This window comes from Megalobrama amblycephala, linkage group LG21 (assembly GCF_018812025.1).
Source record: "Megalobrama amblycephala isolate DHTTF-2021 linkage group LG21, ASM1881202v1, whole genome shotgun sequence".
In the NCBI taxonomy this organism is placed as follows: domain Eukaryota; kingdom Metazoa; phylum Chordata; class Actinopteri; order Cypriniformes; family Xenocyprididae; genus Megalobrama; species Megalobrama amblycephala.
The window spans coordinates 16,467,736-16,482,981 of NC_063064.1; the positions used below are offsets into that span (position 1 = coordinate 16,467,736).

Consider the following 15,246-nt stretch of genomic DNA (forward strand, 5'->3'; position numbering starts at 1 on the left):
TGACATATCACTTAAATGTGCTCAGAATTACTTTGAACAGAATGGAGCTTACAAGAAATACATACGAGAAGAAAATGATTTAAAATAAGAGGGAAATGTGTATTTTATTGTGGCTCCTTTAAACTTCCTCAGTCTGGCAGACGGTGATGGATTTGATTCAGTCTGGAATTGTTTAACTTGCACAATGAAGCTTGAACATAACATGACGGACTGAAATGGCTCCTTATGGACTCACTTCTGCGCTTCTGTTCAATTTACTTCCAATAACAGGCAAATTGGCTTATGATGAAACTAATACGTGGACGTCTGGACATTTGGAAAGTGACATCACTTCTGAAAACGAACAAAATCAAATCTAATTCCTACCGAAATGTACCTTTTTTTTGGACCTATTCCATGGTATTCTTGAATAAATGAATTTCATGGCACCTGCATAGTACTTTATTTATAAGGAAACATAGCACTACTTCAGAAATGAAATCAGATCTGAAAAGTTCTCATTCAAAAAGCTCAACTTCCTCTCTAATGACCTCGGCAGAGAGAACAAGAGATGCTCTTGTGTTCGAAGAGACAAGTTCTGCAATGTCTTAAAGCGATGATGTGAAGGAATTTGCCTAAGGAAATCATAAGCTTTTGCAACATGCCTCTTTTGCTCTTTCTCTCCCTCCCTCCCTTCACGGTTCTGTCACTCTCAGTTTGTTTCTGAAGTTCTGCGGTGCGGCACAGCAGTCCTGCGCTGCGCTGATGCCTTCATTAGAAACACATGTTGAGCACAATGCTTCCCTTTAGACCCAGCAAACAATGAGGCTGCTTCTGCAGCTGAGGCTTCACCGTCAGCAGAAATATGAGATCGTCCGACAGTCTTCGTGTGGTCAGTCCAACACATTTTTCTCCGATAATGTCAACGAGCACCGCACAAACACTTAAATGTAATCAAAGATGATAATAGGATGGAGTTTTATGTGAGTCTCACCCTCTGAATTACATTCTCCAGATTGAAATGATTGTTTTAGAGTGGAAAACCAATCTTTATGAAACTCTGGTGATGCCTTGATGATGTTTTTTTCTTTTCTTTTTTCTTTTTTTTTTTTTGATATGTAATCATCATATATCTTTATAGATGCATGACAGAAAGATTAATCAACCTATCCAAATAACCATGATGGGAGACGGATTGCAGAATAATGAATCAGTTGATGAATGCCCAGATATATTCGTCCTCTTTTAATTGAAGTTTGGTAGTTGGACAATGGGGCTACGTGACTGCACAATAAGAGCAGGGGGATAACAGTGGTTTGAAGATGAAGGGGGGAGATTATTTCCGGTGGACTGGAGCAACCAGACACTGCAAAGTTAAATTAAAGGCAGAATTTGCACAACAGATGGGGGGAGTGCAGTCAGACAAACGGAGTGGAGGGGACCGGCTGGGTTTAATGACCTCTCCTCTGTGTTGATTCAGCTCTCACATCAGCCCCATGCAATTAACAGCCATATCCATCCCTTCGGCTTTTTATTTAATCAAAAACCAGTCTCAAGAAAGAGAGAGAGAAGGGGAAAAAATTAAGAAGCGGGGAAAAAAATTAAAAGATGGATGAGATTACTGTAAGTGGCTTTAATAATGAACCTGCCATACATACAGTGAATATTAGAGATAATGCAACAATGAGATGAGCGTAAGGAACAGTACTTATGAGTTCACTGATGCTCTGTTCACTAATGCAACTTTAGATGTTTTTCATACAAACACCTTGACAATAACCCTCTGAATTTGAAACTAAAACAGAATTTAAAAATAATAATCATTTTATAACAATTTGTATAATATGATATACTTTTAACATTTCTTAATCTTAATCTCACAGTGATGCTCTGTTTGCTAATGCACCTTTAGACGTTTTTCATATAAACACCTTCAAAATAACCTTCTAAACAGGAATTTTGTTTTATTTTAATTACAACATTATATATATATATATATATATATATATATATATATATATATATATATATATATATATATATATATATATATATATTTAAATTTTGGAAACAAAATAAAATAAATATTTTTAAAAAATTAAGTAATATTTTATTCTCTAAAAATGTTAAGTATTTTTATATGAAATATACCACATGAAATAATGACTGGTAACATAATAAAAGCTATTTTATTTTACATGAAGCAAGTCACTTCAATGGGGCCGCCATTTTGAGATCACATGACCAGCTGAAATCTGCTAACAGAGTGGTGCAGGTATGACAACACTTTGTAGGTCAAAACGCGGAAACGAGTTAGCATTTTAGCACTTCCAGTTCCATCGTCCCATCGTCCCAAAGTCAGTGTGTTTTTTGAATGAGATTAAATGGCTGAAATAAGGTTTCACATTTAATTCCACGACATAAATTACATCAGTATTACCCCACTTGTGATTTTTCTAAACTTGTCTTGAAAATGGCGGTTGCTAACAAGTGGCTAAATGGGACTACAGAGGCAGTCTGGGAGATTAACTCCCTCGGGTCGGCGGTCACGCCGGCGATACCACCTCGGTTTTTTTCTTACCAGTGTGAAAGAGACTCAAAATACTCCGTCAATGTTGCGCATACAATTAAGACATCATCACGCCGAACAGGTAAGCTCAGTCTGCTTTTACAGCCTTGTTATGCTTCTAATTGTGCTCTTATAAACTATTCTAACTCAAACTTTATGGGAAAATATTTTACATAAAAACTGAAAGAGTTGTCGGAAGCTTAGTGGTGGTGACGTTGAATTCATGGGGCCGTGCTGTAGTCCGTTTATAGCCTACCTTTAGCTTTTTACTTCAGGCGACTGCATTTAGGCTTCAAAATTCATAAAAAAATGGTGTTCATCGGTGTTTATCTTGATGGACAAAACATGGAAGTATCATAAATTTTGTTGATCAAAGAGCTTGTTTTTTTTTTTTTTTGCAATAATCCAAAAGCCTACACTGTAAAAATACGCTCTATCTACACAATAAAATTGTGGCAACAGATTAAAAAGCAATTATTATTAATTAAATTCAACATATAAGAATTGAGTTAGAATTAATCAAATAAATTCCTTAAAAGTCAGCCATTTAAAATGTGTAAAATTGGCAAACACCATTACAAAAACCACAAAATTGACATAAAAAGCAGAGTCAAACTGCCCAACTAAATTAAACACCGATCACCATAGTGGTGACTAAATATGTTAAATAAAATCAACATCAACATCTAAACCTCTGTTAATTCTTGTGTTTCTCTTTCCTTCAGTGATTCTACTTGTTATCATCTTCAATGTTGGCAATAAAAAAAATTAAAGAGTTCTTAATCTTTGACGTCTGTCTGTTATTCAGATATTTTTGTTTAAATTTTACATTTAAGGAATTAATTTGATTAATTCTAACTCAATTCTATTTGTTGAATTTAATTAATAATATTGCTTGTAATCTGTTGCCAAAATTTTACGGAGTAGATATAGCGTATTACTTTTTACAGTGATATGGAAAAAGCTGCCGATTGGCCTACAAAGTGACATCATACCTGCACCACTCTATTTTGTATCAGTAACCCTTCTGGTATTATTTTGGTAATTCTGGTATATTTACTCACAGAATAAATGAATCTGGCTTACATCGTGTCCACACCAGACGCAAGTGGCGTGACGTGACAAAAGACAACAGAACCCATTATAATGAGGGATGCTGTCTACACTGGATGCAGCAAGCCGTAGCATGACAAATCTCTGACAGAAAATTGATGCCCTGTTCCATTTCTGACATATTTTATGTGCTCACGCTACTTGTGACACAAAGAACTAATGGATTTGCAACAGTGTAGACAGCCTCAAGCTTTGCGGTATGGCGCGACAACTGTCGTGTCAGGTGTAGACATGATGTTACTGTGAATAGCTGCTTCTACAATGGCATCAATAGCTGAATGACATCAGTAACTAAAAAATTTGCATGATGCTGCATCCACACCACTAGGTGTCAGTATAATTTGACCGGTGCAACATAAACACAATATTAGTGTCTTTTTAATACAGCCTGGTCCTTTATGGTAGTGCTAAATAAGAGCATTGTAATTCCAGAATGTGTTGAGGATGCTTTTATGAGCTGATGACATGGATGAAATCCCATAGATAAATATATATATAGATGCCTCATTAGCAGCTGTTTCTATGGGCCATTATGCATAAGCCCTCCACCTTATTTGAACGGTCAAAGCGTCTGCAACCTATGAATATCTGTATCTGCAAAAGACTTCAGTGGATGCTTTTGCTAAACTAACACATTACAACAAGACAACGGCATTAGTTAACACAACATTAAAAAGTTACCATAGTTTAAAAGCCTGTGATACTGACTTAATACATATACCAACACATTCTCACCTGTGAAAGGTTATCCCATTTCTTCAGGAATTTAAATCTCCGTAAGTTTTCAACATCTGAAATGTTGCGTCAGTATGTCTGGAGCAGTCAAATGTGGAATCTATATATATATATATATCTATGTGTAATCCATTAGAAAATCCCTCGCAATATTATTGTTTTGAATTTTATGAACTAATTTTGATTTATTTGAAAGAATGACATGTTTATTACTTATGCATCAAGTTTTTACATCCACAAATATCTCAAGCCATTAAATATGAAGTCTGGTGTATATCTATGGTTTTGCTCAGTGCTGGGTTATGAAAAAGGAGACAGTGGTGTAAAAACAGACAGAACAGCAAGACGGCGACTTTGATCTTGGTGGGTGGGCGTTCTCTGATGTAAGATGGCCAGTAAGGTTGTCTGCATGTCTGCTGCGCAAACTTCCTCTCAGTGTGCTACTCCAGTTTGTCTGCCGTTAACAGACGTGGAAGTCTGCGACAAAAATGCAGTACAATATGCACCCTGCTGTTTTATGACCATACTGTTACGCAACTACTCGTCTGCAGCCAAAAGCACCGCATCCGACTGCATCAGCGAATGTAGCAAGACGGGTACACCAGGGTGCAAGAGTGTCCCAGGTGCAGTGCCCTCTTGTTTGGACAGCCCTAATGGACCCTTTTTATATTTCCAGGGTTTTCAAAAGCAGAAGTCATCATAGTTAGGTAAACTATAATGGTGAATGGGATATGACAGCAAATATCATTTTTTATATCCCTATTTGCTCCAGTAGCAAAAGAAAAAATCCATGATAGAGTGACTGATTACAGCAAAATGAGAGAATGATGTGAAATTTGAACCACTGATTCGAAACAAATGATTCGTTAAGCTTTGAAGCTTCATGAAGCAGTGTTCTGAAATCGCCCATCACGCGATACTGTGGAATAAAGTCGCTATTTTGTTATTTCAGGCACACAGAAAGTATTCTAGTCACTTTATAATATTAATGTTGAACCACTGTAGTCACATGAACTGTTTTAAATATGTCTTTAGTAGCGTTCTGTGCGTTGAAAAAGGGGGTGTTATTGCTGGCTATATATATATATATATATGTGCAAAATCATGCAAAGTTGTATTTAAAATACCTGTTTAAAATGATCATCAAAGACCAAGCCTAGTAATGGAATGCAAGACTACTGATCGTTTATTGGCTTTAAATTAACCAGTATTTCTCTGCCACTGTTCTGCAATCTCGTATGGTATCGTCCCCTCAAAAATGTGCTTTGTGAAAGTCTAAGCCCAACAGAACACATAGCATTTTTTTTGTATCAGAGCTAAATGTCAAAGGGGTGCTTGGCAGAGCATGAAAAAACAGACCCCTGTTGAACCCACTGTGACTCAGTGCAGCTTGCGCAAACAAGGAGCACAGACCGTGGCCTTGTAGGACGTCGCAGCCCTTCATGGAGGCTTGCCACAAGTAAACATTTTTCAGGGCTAACTGGCTCTCTGATTTCACCTTGAACTTCAGCTCATCTTAAACACTTGGAGATTTTTGTCTTCTCTAATATTTACACATGCTTGATTTGAAATATTTCACTGTGCGAAATGATCACCGGACTCCAGAACGGCAAACTAAATGTACCAGGTGAGTCAAATTAGCATCCGTCTGGCTAGTTTGGCGCACAGGCCGGTATGTTGACCGGAGTGCTGGTATTGATTCTGGAAGCATGAGAATGAGTTCATTTCTTTCGGTCTTGAGGTCCCTAAACGGTCTCAAATTAAGCATGTATTTGCACAGCTTGGTGAAGATGTGTCACAGATCAGCAGCATATGAAGCCCATTGTGCTGAGACTGAGGCAGGGGACCCAGTGCTCAGCAGGCCCGGAGCAGGTGTGGCTGCAGCGGGACGAAAGCACCATAGGTACCCAAGCATCAAGGATGCCCCTGGGACTCTACAGGAAGAGGCTCCACATCAGCCAGTAAATACATAATCTTCTTTTAGGATGGCTGAGCAGCAGGAAAATTAAAAAAATAAATAATAAATTATAAAATAATAAAATACAGTTTATTGACACTGTTTAAACTAACACAGTTTTAGACATTTCAAAATTTTATTTCATTTAAATTTACTCAAAACAAAAAAATTAAATATTATAATATACTATATACTTTTAATATTTGTGTTTCTCGTAATCTCACAGTCCCGATCTGTTCACTAATGCAACTTTAGACTCATTAAATTAATGTAGAATTTAAAATATAAAGTTTTATTATGTACGGTTTAATAAAATATATTTTCAATATTTGTGTTTCTCATATATAGTAAACATCTTAAAAAACTTCTAAACCTATTTTAAAGGGTTAGTTCACCCAAAGATGAAAATTCTGTCATTTATTACTCACCCTCATGCCGTTTTACACCCGTAAGACCTTCGTTGATCTTCGGAACACAAATTAAAATATTATGGTTGAAATCCGATGGCTCTGTGAGGCCTCCATAGCCAGCAATGACATTTCCTCTCTCAAGATCCATTAATGTACTAAAAACATATTTAAATCAGTTCATGTGAGAACAGTGGTTCAATATTATTTTATTATAAAGTGACGAGAATATTTTTGGTGCACCAAAAAAACCCCCAAAATAACGACTTCAGGAAGATTCGGAGCATAATGAATCAGCGTATCGAATCATGATTCGGAACGCGTGTCAAACCGCTGAAATCACGTGACTTCGGCGCTCTGAACAGCAGAATCGACACACTGATTCATTATGCTCCGAAGCTTCCTGAAGCAGTGTTTTGAAATCAGCCATCACTAAATAATTCGTTATTTTGTTTTTTTTGGTGCACCAAAAATATTGTCGTCACTTTATAATATTAATATTGAATCACTGTACTCACATGAACCGATTTAAATATGTTTTTAGTACATTAATGGATCTTAAGAGAGGAAATGTCATTGCTCCCTATGAAGGCCTCACAGAGCCATCGGATTTCAACAAAAATATCTCAATTTGCGTTCCGAAGATTAACGAAGGTCTTACGGGTGTGAAACAGTATGGGTAATAAATTACAGAATTTTCATTTTTGGGTGAACTAACCCTTTAAATTAATTTAAACAATGAAATAATTGTATATTTATACAGAAGCATGATAATTTATTTAATATTCATGATTTTATTTATGATTGTAATTTTACAAATAAAAAAGTAAGAAAAAATAATAAAAAAATAAAAAAATAAAACAACATATAAAATAATAAAATAAAAACAATAAAATAAAAAATAATAATAAAACAAAACAAAACCCAAAAGGAGGCTCCACATCAAGAAAAAAAAAAAAAAAAAAAAAACTGTTGCCTTTTCCTCCAGTTTCCTCTCTAGGATGGCTGAGGGGCAAGCATAAAATAAAATTATTTTAATTATTACTTTATTTTATTCAGTGTCAGTCAAAGGGGATGTTTAATGGTAATATCAAATCTTTGGAGCACATTCACTTGAAAGCATGATCAATGTCTTAATGGAAGATTTAGGGGAAAATCAAATAGCAAATGTAATGTAGTGTAGAGCGTGAGCCTCTGGGTAACAGTGGCCTAAATATTGCTCTTTCTGGGAATAAATATAATAAAATCATACCTTAATTTTATTAGACATCTTAAATTTTGGAGTAATGTAGATTTGTGTGGAAAATGCTGATTGCTGGCATCTGTCCTTCTGTGCAAATAAATGAATGACAGCTGGAAAGTGGAAGCCAGAGCTGGAAAGACGGAAAAATATCAGGACTCAAGTTTGCACAAGAGAGATAAACACAAGTTTATTTCTCTCAGTCTCAGTGTGTCAGATTTCGTTCTGCATTAGTTACAATGCTGCCAGACTAAAAGTGCAGATTTGGCAAATGTTTCGGAAAATGTGGGCTGAATGATATTAGAAAAAACTACTGACATTGAACATCTTGTTAAACAAGAAAAAGTGTCACTTAGGGGCATCTGGAATGCATCATCAGCGTCTCAGCCCATATTCTTGGAGCAAATGCTATCAACTGAATTGAAAAATGGAATACTTTTACAGTTTTTCTGTTTGGTGATTGTAACCAGTAGCTGGAAATGATTCACAGCTCCCTTTGCAAAAATTCTACAAGAGAAAATGTGACAGCCACAGTGACAAATGGACAAAATGTCAAAACATGACAATGTAAACACAAACAGTACAGTGAATTAAGCAGTTATCAATTTAAGACGTCCAAAGAAAGGTACTGTCCCTCAAGGAAATTCACAAAAGAACAGTCCATATTCTGATCCCATAAGCTGGCTTGCTTACAGTAAGCTATATTTCGGGAAACGCATACACATGGGAAGAACTATTCACCTTGTAGGGCCATATGAGGACTAAGAGACATTTCAGACTCAAGTTTTTTGGCTGTATTATACTATGGCTATCATATGGCGAAAGAGTAACATTAATATATATTGCAATTCATTAAAATCCATTTTACATTGCCTTATAGTATTACACTGGCAACTTGCATGGCCATAGTATTATGCAATATCATATGATACATCAGTATAATCAACTATTTAAAATCACACATGAGGTCAATAATGCTGTCACAAATGGTCAGAAGAGATGCAAAATACATTTATCGCTTATATATATATTCAGCCATATTCAGTTAGAACTTGCATGAAGACGACCACCATCCCCCCATTCTCAAAACTCTGGCAAAGTCTTCAAGGTTGTCCAGAGGAGGAATGAGTAATGACTGCCATTGTCCAACTTCACATTTGAAATGACTCTATGGTATTCAGCACTATCTGGGGCAGGGCGAAGAACATATCCAATCTGTCCCTTTGTCAGGTGGGAATTAGGCTTTTCTCACCTCATAGAGAGAAGCTCCAGAGAGCTGGAGGAGAGAGATAATTCATATACCTCCCCACCAGAAGCCCTGACCCATGATTGTCTTTCATATGGAGAGTTCGAATGGATCAGAAAATCATCCTTAATAAAATTTATACCAAAAATGGCCTTGGTTTTTTGTCACTTTGCACTTAAAATTGCCGCCATAATTTAGCTGTTTGTGCGAGGCGTCACTGATGCTGATAGCAAATTAGTCACAGCGCAGTTGACCAGAGGTTTTAAATTGGCCAGCGAGGGCATATCCCTACCTTTTAATGAGGTCTGTATTGTTGCGGATGTCAAGCCTCTTGAAAGGTAAGCCACTTTGTGCCAAACCTCACCCCTCCCCAACCCTGCTCTCGTTGGTTCAGGCTGAATGGCTCTGTGATGTGCTGTGCTCTGGTGTAGTACAGAAGAATTACTTTGTCTTATCTTCCAGTGGACAGGGGTGACCTTGTGGAGAAATGGGAGAGGCAATTAATACGGCAATCACTTGTGCCGCTCAGTGAGTGCCTCGCCGAGTCCTCTCTGTTAACCTTTTGAGGGAACAGGTAAAAACAGAGGAAAAACAGGGTTGACGAATGCTCACCTTCACAATATTGGTGAGATCTCTGTAGGTGTGGTAGAGTTTCTGTGTTACAGTAGTGGATCTGTTGCAAGAGTAGAGCAAAGGGGCATGTTTTGCTAAATTAGTGTAGTGAATTGCTTTTTTTAAAAAGTGCAAAATTCATTTCATTAGCCACTGGCCCTGCCCACGAATGTTGACAGACACTGCCGTTTTAACACAGAACCGCCCTGAGAGAGTTCACAGCAAGTTGTACACAGTCCGCCATTGCTGCACTGATGAGAATGTCTCCCAAGCGTTTTAGGTGTTCTCTAGCTGGATGGATTAATCCACATTTACTCCCGAAATTTGAGCCGCTGAAGACGAGGTGGATTCATTTTGTTTTTGAAATACTCTCTCAACTCTACCGAAATTTGTTTATGTCTGCGTGAATCATTTCACATTGGACTGCTTTGTGCACGAATGTCAATACAAAGGGACAATACAAAAGAGAGGTTGTGCTAAAAATTTGTTACTCAAAGATAGATCAGTATAAACTGTACATGATCCATCTTACAGCCTCCAGAGTGATACTGCATACGGCAGTAATGAAGGTGAGAGCACTTTATTACAGTTCATCGGAGTTATAAAGTTTACCAGTTTATTAATCACCAGGATTAATAAACTGTCCTTTTTAGGGTCTCATCTTCCTGTTTTTGGTTCGTTTACATGTCTTTGGTCCGTGTTGCGTTCATATATCATTTAAAGAGTTCGTTTGGAAGCGGACCGAGTCCGCTTGTTTGGTGCGCACAAGGGTTTGGATGCCAGCGTTCACACATGCTCAAATGAACCGCACTAACAGAGCAATCGCACCAGGGTTCATTTTAATTGAACCAAACATGCCAAGTGTGAATGCACCCTTATTTTACATCTTGTAAAAGGGGGCATAATAGGTCCCCTTTAAAGGTATGTAACTTTTGGTTCTGGTGGTTAAAAAACAAAACTGCATTTTGCGGAAGAATATTGTTTTGGTTATGCTTTGGATCTGCGTGACCATGCGGATGAATGTGGTTATCCTACTGCTCATAAAACAACCACTACTAGGCATAAACAATCATTACTAGGCATAGTGAATCAGGGTAAGACAAAAACACGTTTTGGAAAAAGGATAGATGACTTATTGACTCATTTAAATCAAGTGTAGCGTTCACGTCAGGTCACATCAGTCAAGCTTGCATCAGCTTGCTCTTATCCATGCAAGGCTGAATGGATGCGCAGGGAGTTCTTGCCCAGAACAGAACCATACCGCCAATCCAAACTGTATGCTAAACATCAATCATATTTGACAATAGTGGTCCTGTTAGTTCAAATTTTGTTTAAATTATTTAATTTATTAAGTTACATAGTGTACCTTTAATCAAGATAAATTTACTGGAGCAAAATTGCATAGAATGTACTTGTTTTCAGAGAATGTATTGAACTAAATGTAAAATTGGCAAACCATTTTTTTTCTTAAGCATAGTTTAAGCAAGTTTATAATGAATTTTTACAAATTATTTGGGATGGTACATTTAAAAAATGGTACATTTAAAACACCAAGCTCATGTACTTGCACTTGTACTCGTAAAAATACCCCCGATACCAAAGACCGATACCTCACGTACGTAACTGACAGAATTGTCCGTGCAGAGACACCGGCAGTAGCAGCAGAAACAATGTAAGCCTCAGAGGTGTGGAAATACTTCAAAATTAATGATGACAACACACACATTGCGAACTGCATGCTTTCAATCACAATTCGTTATCGATTAGTGAAGGCAGGATAGGCGGAATCGGGCTGAATGACAGACCAGTAGCGCTTAAAGATTCGGTCTTAAAGGGACTGTAGCCTATATTTGTCATTAATGTTAATAAAACAACAAAATATGCTAAATAAATGTATACATGGTAAATAAACTTACTGTATCTGAAAAACAAGTTTATTTAATTTGTTTCTCTATAGTATTTGTTGTAGCCTATTGTTTGTAATTTGTTTGTAAATTTCTTTTAACAATTATATATATTGGTAATTATGCACTTTGAAGGTTATTGGACACTGTGAAATTTTTGTTCTTTAAGTTTGTGATAAGCACATAAAAAATATTACTTTTTTCATTAGAGTAATAATAAAGAAGCTGTCCTTCATTAGTCTCACTGTGGTACTCGTACTCTGTCCTTAAAAAATGGTATCGGTGCATCCCTAATATATATATATATATATATATATATATATATATATATACATACACATATATATCATGTGTTTGGATGTTCAAACCAATCCATAGTACTTTTTTCCCATAAAAAGATATTTACTAAATACTGTGCTGTATGAAGTGCTATATAAATAAAGGTGACTTGACTTGACTAGTCCAATTTAATTCAACAGCATGAGTATTTATTTATCTTCAATTGAACTATTTACTATAGTATAACTATTCTGTATTTTCACTGTACCAGAGATCTGCAGTCCAATGAAAAGGTGTCAGAGACAAATGGAGAAGGAGCTGTTGTGCCAACAGTCATGAAATACTGAATACTGTCAGTCATGGGAAAGTTGTAATTTTCCAATTGCCAGATTCACCCAATGCTGATTTAGATTAAAATGATCCATGTACTCTGTCATGTTCTCCATCTTTAATGCTGTTCAATCTCTGTTCCACTGTGCTCCCCAAAATAAACACACACTCTTATTCAACAGTCCCTAAGCGACACTACACAACACTAATCTCTGAAAGCAGACAACACAGATCAGGTATGCATCGACAGACACTGAGATTATTCCCTGTGCACACAGAGGTTCAGTCGCTTCGCTTCAAATGAGACACAATCACACCAAGGGGAGAGAAGATGAAATGTATGAGAACTGAATTGCATGCTTTCCACAACAGATAAACTTTTTTACACAGTTTTTATGTACTGCATCCTGTTGGTTGGGATCTGAACAACATACTGTGCTGGCTTTACTGTAAACAGAAGACTTTACTCCCTTTATACCACTGTGCTGCAAGGAAAAGTGAAGCTATAATAAACCTGTGACAAGGAAAATGGCAAAGAAACAGGCCAGTTTGGAGTTTCAGAGTTGAATATCACACAAGCAAGAGTTCTGTTGTTCCAGTATTCACAGTCTGATTTTGCTGATATTACAAATAAAACAGCATGATTGCAAGTGTGATATTGCTTTTACAACAACAGTTTAATAAACATACTAGGTATCGGAGTTTGCAGCTCCAGACTACTAACTACCTAACTACCAACAACTTTTTAGACAGCATATGCAATATTGTACCAGCAACAAAAATAGTTCCAAACAAAGCCACAGTCCAGACACACATCTCTGAGCAACAAACAGTAGTCAGCGTTTTTGACTGAATTGGTTAAATAAATGATTCAATGACTCACTCGTTCCTGAAAGAATTGCATGATATTCCAATGACTCACTCATAAAAACACTTCTTTAGTTCCTGAATGAATCTGTATTTTTAAATTCGCCCAGTCATTTGCACACAGAGATCAGAGATTGCGCAGCACACACACTATTGCTAAACTATTTACACTATTTATTATTAAATTAGCTTCACTACTGAAACACAACATTATTTTTCTCAGCAACGAGGGGGTAACGTCACTGTTTTTTTGTTTCAACACATACTATTAATAGAGAAAGGCTGCATAGTCTAGGTAATTCACACACGCACAACTGCCCTCTCTCTCTCCCTCTTTAAAGGTGCCCTCGAATGAAAAATTGAATTTATCTTGGCATAGTCAAATAACAAGAGTTCAGTACATGGAAAAGACATACAGTGAGTCTCAAACTCCATTGTTTCCTCCTTCTTATATAAATCTCATTTGTTTAAAAGACCTCCGAAGAACAGGCGAATCTCAACATAACACCGACTGTTACGTAACAATATTTGCATATGCCAGCCCATGTTCCCAACATTATGAAAGGCATTACACAAGGGCAGCCAGTATTAACGTCTGGATCTGCACAGGTGAATCAACAGACTAGGTAAGCAAGCAAGAACAACAGCGAAAAATGGCAGATGGAGCAATAATAACTGACATGATCCATGATAACATGATATTTTTAGTGATATTTGTAAATTGTCTTTCTAAATTCTAAATTTCGTTAGCATGTTGCTAATGTACTGTTAAATGTGGTTAAAGTTACCATCGTTTATTACTGTGTTCACGGAGACAAGAGCCGTCGCTATTTTCATTATTAAACACTTGCAGTCTGTATAATTCATAAACACAACTTCATTCTTTATAAATCTCTCCTACAGTGTAGCATTAGCCGTTAGCCACGGAGCACAGCCTCAAATTCATTCAGAATCAAATGTAAACAATATAACAGTATACAATACTCACATAATCCGACGCATGCATGCCGCATGCATGACGAACACTTTGTAAAGATCCATTTGAGGGTTATATTAGCTGTGTGAACTTTGTTTAGGCACTGTTCAAGGCAAGTGCGAGCTCCGTGGGCGGGGAGCACGAGAATTAAAGGGCCAGTAGCCCTGAATCGGCTCATTTATAATGCCCCAAAATAGGCAGTTAAAAAAATGAATAAAAAAAATCTATGGAGTATTTTGAGCTGAAACTTCACAGACACATTCAGGGGACACCTTAGACTTACATTACATCTTTTTAAAAAAAAAGTTCTAGGGCACCTTTAATTCATTCAAATAAATGTAATCTTACCAAACTACTTTATCTCTGTGTCTGATTTAAAGCGGGCATTCTAGATCTAACAACCCGTAGACAAAATAACTGACAAAAATGGCTATTTTTACCATTCCAGTCTCCACTTCATGTATGGTGGTTCTTTGCCACCACGTTGTGCATTAAAATCATTAATAAACAGCTAGCCGTGTATTATCCATTACTTATGTTAGTTCCATTCTGGTTGTGAAAAGTTTTTGGGTAGAAGTATGCCACTCAAGGTTGTGTTTTATGAAGCACTCATTGGTTTATTAAATTTATTAATTGACTCGCTCAATAGACAATTTGTGACTATTACTAATACTACTCTTGTGATAGATCTGGATGGCCTGTTACTTTACAGAGTAGTGTTGTCAAAAGCACTGGTACTTCGGTACCAAGTTGGTACTGAAATGCTAAAAATGTGACGATCCCTGCATTTCCCCCTAGCATTTTGAGAGCGCTGTTGAGCAGATTCTTACTTAAACACCTCTGATTGGCCATTAAGTTCACACATCAACAGTAATGTCTGTGAATGACCAGTCCGCTGATAGACATCTGCTTTCAAACTCTCCTGTGTGTATCTGTGTAAGCGCTCGGTGAAGAGCATGAAAGATTTCTATTTACAACATATTTTTGAAGCATTAATCATTGTAGCCAATCACAGACAAATCTGTTGAATGT

The 15,246-nt window shown here is 36.8% G+C and overlaps 1 long non-coding RNA gene across 3 annotated transcripts in view; it reads right to left on the reverse strand.

The window, feature by feature from the left end:
* Positions 1-15,246, reverse strand: part of LOC125256647 — a 54,839-nt gene that overhangs the window by 6,234 nt on the left and 33,359 nt on the right. For 2 of the 3 annotated variants that reach the window (XR_007182158.1, XR_007182156.1), the window contains 3 exons: positions 9,859-9,919; positions 9,539-9,722; positions 8,013-8,133 (listed from right to left, as the gene is read on the reverse strand). The exons of the other annotated variant lie outside the window; for it this stretch is intronic. This is a non-coding gene — a long non-coding RNA (uncharacterized LOC125256647). The remainder of the gene's footprint in view (positions 1-8,012; positions 8,134-9,538; positions 9,723-9,858; positions 9,920-15,246) is intronic. 3 annotated transcript variants of the gene reach the window in all.